General features: G+C 40.3%; 1 pseudogene; it reads left to right on the plus strand.

Moving 5' to 3' along the window:
- Nucleotides 1–1,498: 1,498 nt before the first annotated feature.
- LOC125889043 (odorant receptor 131-2-like) lies at nucleotides 1,499–2,727 on the plus strand (annotated as a pseudogene).
- The last annotated feature ends 5,617 nt before the right edge of the window (nucleotides 2,728–8,344 follow it).

The following is an 8,344-nucleotide window of genomic DNA, read 5'->3' on the forward strand; positions in this document are numbered from 1 at the left end:
GTTGAAGGAAAACATAAGCAAATATCCAGGCATTACAGTGTTACCATATGGTGTTTGGTTTATACCAAAACTCAAGTATGGTTCTTTCCAGGAATGACTGACCAGATAAGTCCACAGAGGCCCTTCTGTAGAGTCTGTGTACTCTCCATACCGATATAATTCAAAAGGGGTTCCAAGTTTTATAAAACAACAGAGGTATGTCCTTAAGCCAGTAGGTCATTGCTTCCAGAGGAATAAGTTCCATTATACAACATTTAGTTCTGGCCCTGCAATCTGATTGGTCGAGAGACAGTAAAACTGTGATGATACTGGAGTACAACATCACGGTTATTTCACTGTGTATGTATCACTCCGCCTCACAGCTGATTGCAATCAACAATCAAATCAAAACTGACGGTTAGTGTCAGTTAGGTCAGAAGGAGCGTTGTAGGCTAATTAATTCATCCACTGTCAAACAGCCAAAAATACGGATTTATTTCCTAAAATAAGTTTTGAATTGAACTATGAATGGTCATCAGAGGAAGATGAGGGAGAGGAGAAGCTGAATCCATCTGAGCACACATCCACGTTTGTCAGTGTTTCATCAGCGGAGCTCAATGACTTGGAGAAAAGCAACATACTGTCAGATCAGAAGGCAGAGTCGGCTGTGCCTGTGAAGCGACAGTCCACCATGCAGTCACCACAGACTTATTTCACCGGCTGCACAATTATTGGAAACGTGCAGATAAATGTGTGTAAAGATAAGTGCCTGGCGCACCATGTCTGCATTACATAGCAACGGTGACAGCGGAGTCCTGAGAGAACTATTTTTGTTGGCGGAAGACAAATAAAATGCTTAAATGATCTATTTTGTTCTCATTTTTCAACATTTCTTAATCAGCCTTGCTTATTTAACTGTTGAACTGTTGTATAAAAGCAATATCACACTCAAGGCCGTGATGTTGTACTGTGATATCGCCACGGCTGTGATTCGTCGTAGGCACGAGGCCGCAGGCAGTGCCGAAGATATCACAGCACAACATCACGAGCTCAAGTGTGATATTGCTTAATTATACCCTGTTACCACTGTGAGAGATTAGGAGGTTTGTCAGAGATCCACTGGAGTAGGATACACCGTCTGGCACCAAACAGAAGAGCATCAAGCAGTCATGTTGTTCAATTAGCTGGTTAAAGGATTTGACAGTGCCGTCAACTATGGATAGCTAATGAGGAGGACTAACAGCAAGTGACGATGATGAAACTGGTGACCACAATTTCACTTGGCGTTATTTTGGGATGTTCTTGTCTTTAAAGTCACTGTGAACAGCTCTCTCTCAGAGGGCTGCAGTAAGCTCCACAGAAGACAGAGTATAGGATTTGAACAGCATGGAGGATTTTGATGGGTAATATTCATCTTTACACCTCAGAGAAGTCCATTTTGAATGACATATATTTAATAACAACACTTTAATGGAATTTTGGCAGTTCCTCAAAGGCTTTGTTTAAAAAAAATATATAAATGGGAGATAACAACTCATTGATTGGTGGTGAGTCTTTACAGTGGCAGATCGGTTACGGGTCATTATTGTGCAGCTCCTGGTGATGATTTTTCTTTGCATCAACTTTTTGCTCATCTTAACCTTTTTTCAAAAGGAGTGTTTCTACACAACTACACGCTACATCTTGTTTGCAGTTACACTACTGTCTGATAGCTTTGTATTACTCGTGACTGATGTCATCCTCATCTTAAACTATTTTCAAATTCCCATGCATGTTTGGTTATGCATCATCATCTCTTTTCTGTTAATTCTGCATCTTTTGATCACACCAGTTACTCTGACAGCAATGACCCTGGAGCGCTATGTGGCCATATGCATGCCCCTGCGTCATGGAGAGTTGTGCTCCCGTCACAGCACTGTGAACTGCATTCTAATAATTCATGGCCTCAGCTCTGTACCCTGTATTGTTGTCCTCTCTACTTTCTTTGCATCAGTCTCTCTTAGCTTTTATGAACAACACAGTGTATGTTCTGTTCAGATATTTCTTGTGCACAGGTGGCAGAAACATCTTAGGTCAGCTCTAAATCAGTTTTACTTCTTGATTATGTGTATTACTATTGTATTCTCCTATGTTAAAATACTGAAAGTAGCTAAAACTGCATCAGGAGAGAATAAAAGTCAACATGGAAAGGACTCAGAACAGTAATTCTTCATGCTTTCCAGCTGCTGCTCTGTCTCATCCAGCTGGTGTCCATTCATAGAAGCTGCTCTACCTCAGATTAATGTCAATTTGTTTAATACTGTCAGGTATTTTAACTACATAATGTTTAGTCTTGTTCCAAGATGTCTGAGTCCTCTCATTTAGGGCCTCAGGGATGAAAAGTTTTTCATGCTATAAAAAATGTCTGCTTTGGCTTATGTACAAAAAGCATTTGGAAAGGTAGATTAATTATTTCTGAACAGAGAAATGTATTTATTAAATAAAAAGCACCAGAAATTCTGCTGTGCATGTTGCAATTCACCCACGTGTTTTCTTTATGACTAGTTTATTCTTATAATCCCAACTGTGATTACATTTCTTTTAACAATTCAAGCTCAGCACTGTTGTGCTTTTGTATTCTTGCATCATTGTTCATATGAGGTGACTACTTTCAGGTTTTCTTTGCCCTTCATGTTAAGTTAGATGTAATATTGCGTATAGGCCCTTGTTATGTTTATACTCGTGTACTTCTGATCAGTCTTCCCTTAGATGAGTGAGCTTCAGTTGTCCTCATGGAATATACAGCTTTATTACAACACAAATATGATCTTAAAAAAAGCTTTTGGCACAGCACGTGTGCAATGACAGAGATATTCTAAAAACTTAAAGTAACATTACGTTCACTGAGCCTTGAACAGTGTATCCCAGGTCATACAGAATCACACATCCATAGAGGAGAAAAAAGCATGTTGTGTAAGCCTTGGTCCAGACTGCTTGGTGGAAACAAATTTGACATACTGGATAAAGTGGACAATGTATTACAGGAAATAAATCATATGCCACATACTTACCTTTTTTTTCCCTTACATCCTTCACAAACTAAAATATATGCTTAACTAAAAATGTATTAAGAGAAAAACCTATTAACATTTATCCACTCACACCACTGCACCCTTCTTTCCATTTTGGAGAACATACAGAAAATTTGTAGTACATTTAATCAAGTATGAAACTAAAAGATGCATTGCTGTAGATTAAACAACAGGACAGTGTATAAAAAAGTTAATATCAACACGAATACAAAACACATTAATGTACTTTTAATTTAAAACATTCTGTATGATGGTAAAACACTGACAGGGACCATTTTTCTGCACAATGAGTACTTCCTCCATCCTTTAAGTAAATTTATCTGATAATATTACAAGTGTAGTTGTGCAAAATTAAAAGAGTGCCAAGACTAATGGCCTTCGACTCATGGAAGGAGCCCGTGCATTGGGTCACTCATGCATCTTGGATTTTCTCAAAACCAATATCATCAGAAACCATTACTTTCCCCAGCACAGAGAATCTGCTGCACCCTTACTAGACCGAGTGCATTTTGACCTTCTTCACCTTTTGTTTTTAACATTTTGTTGTTTTTGCTGACAAAGAGAAAATCTAATAAAAGGATGTTTAGGTCCTAGTTGCCTCTGTCTGTGTGCTTTTGAGGCAGCATTGTACAACAGCCTGGGGTGTAGCTTTTCTTGTGACAACAACTTTGGCCATCATTCACTTTTCATCTGGTGCCATCGTCCAGTCAAACTTTAAACTTGATTAGTACTTTGGTCTATGACTGAATACTTCCACAACTATCGACACATCAGCATTAGCTAGTGCTAATTAGCAAATGCTAGCATACTAACTAATATGAACAGAGATGGCATACCTGGTAATCATTATGGCATCAGGATGATAACTTGCCATTGTGAGCAGGCTAGCATGCTGACATTAGCATTATCTTGAAGCACTACAGTGCCCAGGTTCAGCCTCACAGAGCCACTAGTCTGTCTGTACACTCTTAGCACTATTATGTGTTAGTCAAAGGTGCAGATTTCACAAGGTGCAAGATACAGAACATGTGCCCAATTTTTAATTAAGGGAAATGGAATGCTAGTACCATTTTGCATTCTTACAACACAGGTAACTACAATAGATGTTTCCTCTAGGCCCGTGGCCACACCATCAAGTGTGAGCTTGACTTTCCAAGGGAAAAAGTTTGGACACCTTTGCTTCAGAGGAGGGCTCATCAACTAAAGGGCCAGAAATTTTCTAAGCTGACACTTGGGATCAGACTTTCAAATTATACATGTATGTGGGTGCCTGTTTATGTTTTGAAATAACATGAAAAGATATATTATCGGTGGAGGGTCTGGGGACCCTACCCCAGGAAAAAAAATGTGATTAAAACAAATTTTCTGCACTTCTACACCACCTGTACTCACCGAGATTAGTTCGCTTGATGGTGTTGTGAAAATCAAGGATGTATCAGTTTTGTACAGTACAGTATGATTGGGTGGCCCTAAACTGAGAGTATAATCATAATAATCTGGGGAGGAATCTACCATTTGGCCTCCAACTTAAAGGGCCCAAACAGTTACATAACTCTATTATGATGTTCAGATATGGAAAATACTGAATTATGTTACTGTTCTAACTCTTTGTACCCCACTCTCCAACATTATAGAAAAATTAAAAGCTCCTCTTTGAACAGACTTGCTGAGTTGGTGAGGCCCTATCTGAGAAATGCCTTGCCTGATGGTTTTGTGAGAGCATCCCCAAGCTTATAGGCAGGCGGGTAGGGACCCTGCCACTGTGGTCCACACACACCCTTCCTGCAGTGGGGCAGAGTCCAGCCTTGTTGGGCAGGGTGAGTGTCCAGTACATATGGACAGCAGTGTTATGGTTTACACCCAGTCTGTTCATACAGGACATGTTGGGCTGTTTGTTGGCAACTTTGTGGTCAAAGGTCAAAGATAACTGTGACCTCAAAAAAACAGATGCTAATCAAATGTCTAATTGGATAAAATGGGTGATTAAATGAGTGATGACATTTTCCACACAAAGGGTCAAAGGTCAACTTCAGTATGAAATCATAATGTTCTAAAAAGTCATTTTTTCTGGGTGTAATTTAACATGTTAACTCAGGAACAGAAGGGGAGACATTTGGTCAGACAGTGAATTGGTGACACTAATCTTGGGTGTCCACCTTGAAACTGCGCTGATCGTATAGATCATCTGTGCTGCCAGGTTGAAGATGTGTGATGCATCCATGTTTCACCCAAAAATACACTTAATATCTTTTATTAAATTCCTTCAAAGTTTTCACTGCTTATATCGTCTCAGTGTGGACAGACATGGACATAAACTGCAATTTAGCAAACAACTGTGAGGTGGTAAATCTGCTTTAGTGTAACAGATTGTTTCTCAACTGGTGTTCATGAATGTAGAGGAACAGCCTCTCTGGACTTCCCTTCAACCAGTATTATCAGTGAACAAGACAACAAGACACCACCGGAGGGTCAAGTGTTTAGGACTCACCCCTGTATTTCCCCGACTGGACAAAAAAACTTCTTTCAGCCATCCTTAGGCCAAAAGGAGGTAAAAAGTCACTTGGGATCCCTCAAGTTTCAGATGCCATCTTAAAGTATCCAGCCTTGGGGTAAAACGCGGTGATGAACGACCCACTAGTTGTCGTGAGACAATGCTTTTTTTCTCGGCCACATCCTGTCTATTCATGTAGCCTTGGGAAATTCCGCCCTCCTCTCTTACCAAATGTTTCTGTGTCACAGAATTGAAATGTCTGTTGGAAGTGAAATTATACATTTTATCCATATTATGTGTTTGGAGTTGTAAAATATAGTTGCATTTGTTAATCAACCTGTTTTCATGAATATGTGCTTTCTCATTTTGTTTTTCATTATATGTTGCCACTATAGGTTAGTCTAGAGTGTGTGTATTTGAAGCAATTTATACTTTGCTGATACACGTGGTATAATAATTGTATTCATTTTAATTGGATGTTAAAGGGATAGTTCAACATTTTGGCAAATTCGCTATTGCTGTAATCCCTATAGTCATATGAGTAGGTACATTACCTTTAATTGTCAGTGCGTGCTGTTCTGAGATCAGTGGGACAGTGCTGCCCGCTGAAATGGAGGTGAATGGTACAGGTCCTTCTCTCCCTCAAAACTAATCAAATACACCATCAAATGACTCCAAAAGGCTCTAGTGGAAAACACATGGCTTGCGCATTCTCCACGCTATGAAATAATAATGTATAATTAAGTAACATTACGACACATGAAGCAAATACTCGGAACTACTTTCTTAAGTAAACCACTGGGTGGAGTGACACAGTGCGTACCTGAGACAGTGCCGTTGTTATTGCTTGTAGCCATTAGCGGTATCGTCAGCTGAACACACCAGAAGGTTTGAGGAAAGTTTACAAGTGTTTTTGTAAATCATGGTTTACACATGTATTGTAAAAGGTTGCAGTAACAAGCCGAAGACATAGAGCAAAGTGAAGTTTCACGTAGTTCCAACCAGTAATACGGACAGGATGAAATAATGGCTATTTGTGCTGGACATCGACCCCAACACGCCTGTGGAAATGGTTCGGAAAATGTTTATGTGCTCCGGCCATTTTTTACTGGAGGACTACGCTGAAAGGATGGAGCGCAGAAGCTCAGGAATGTTTCAAATGCTTTTCTTGAAAGATAGTGTCATACCATCTGTCGGCATCACAAAACGAGCAGACGTGGTAAGTGATCGTTATGTATCTTGCTCAGAAATCTCTCTGCTGTAACGTTACGTCCATGTTGAGTAACATTAGCCTACAACCCAAGCATGGTAAATAAGGCTAAAATGCAAATGTTGTTGTGGTTATGTTATGGATAAGTGCTTGCCCAGAGCATATAGTGAAGTGACTGGCATTACTTCTCATTGTTGGGAATAAACAGACTGCTAGGGAACATTTTATGTTGTTGTTCCCTCAGGAGTTGTGGTGATTTATGAGTGTGGAGTTAGCATGTTCTCCCCGTGTTCCGGTGATTATTTTGAGGCGTACTCTATATTTATATTGCACAGGTGTACCTAATAAAGTGGCCAGTAAGCCCCACATTTACACTACCGGCTCTGGCTCTCCTCAGCCCCTGGTTGCTCGGCAGCCTCAGCCTCTCTTCTTGCTCTCTCTTCCAAAACCTGTAACTCTTCCTCTGTATATTCTGGCTTCTTCTCAACAAACTTGTTGTTTTGATGACGCAAGTAACTGTACTAAACATATGCTGTTTGAAATCACTCCGCCCAGCAAGTACTGTATGTCTGGAATGTAGTTCAGGGTGTGCATTTGGCTTCAAAACAACTCTGTCTCGTAATATTACATTATTATTTCATAGCGTGGTGAATGTGTAAGCTACAAGTTGTCCACAAGAGCGTTTTGGAGTCATTTGATGGTGTATTTGATTAGTTTTGAGGCAGAGAGGGACCTGTACCGTTCACCTCCATTTCAGCGGGCAGCTCTGCCCCACCGATCTCAGAACAGCACGCACTGACAGTTAAAGGTAATGTACCTACTCATATGACTATAGGGATTACGGCAATGGCGAATTTGCCAAAATGTCGAACTATCCCTTTAAGAACCGATTTCGACCATAATGAGAAAAGTGTGTGCCTATCGCGTAACATTTCAAAGTATATGATCTTGTATGATAATGTAGCACCCTTAGTCTTGACTTTTAGGTTTAATGGATACTCATATCGCTCTAGGTCCGGTAGGAGTTGCACCAGGAAGTGACTCACAAAAGGGAGTGGGTGTTGGCATTTGAACAGGTGATATTTTAATATCAATGCAAAACAAATGATATACATCAACAGCTTGGCTGTGCATTTATTTACCAAAATAAGGCGCCATAAAATAAAAGAAAACCAAAAGAAGAGTCCATAGAACCCAAGCTCTCCTGCTCGAAGGGTTCTGGTAAGGTCAGCTCAAGAAAAAAAAAGGATCCAATGTGTGTGTATGTGTGTTCTGTGTATCAATGTCCATTCAGTTTCTTTTGTCCTCAATTTCTATAACTACTACCCGAGTAGGTGAGGAGTGTGTGTGTCTTATCTGTTCTCAGAGTGTGAGATTCAGATGATCTGGAGTCGTCAAGGTAGGTTCTGCAGCTGGCCACACTGCATCTCCAACTCTCTCTCTCTCAGAATCGCTGGGCTGGGCTCGCCATCTTAATCATGTCTCTCTATTTCTCAGACAGTAGTTCAGACTAGCAAAAACCAACCGAGTCTCAAGCATTTACTCTCACAAAGGGGTTTTTCTCCTCGGCTCACAGCTTATCGGGATGAAACC

The sequence above is a fragment of the Epinephelus fuscoguttatus genome, linkage group LG5, assembly GCF_011397635.1.
Source record: "Epinephelus fuscoguttatus linkage group LG5, E.fuscoguttatus.final_Chr_v1".
Classification (NCBI taxonomy): Eukaryota; Metazoa; Chordata; class Actinopteri; order Perciformes; family Serranidae; genus Epinephelus; species Epinephelus fuscoguttatus.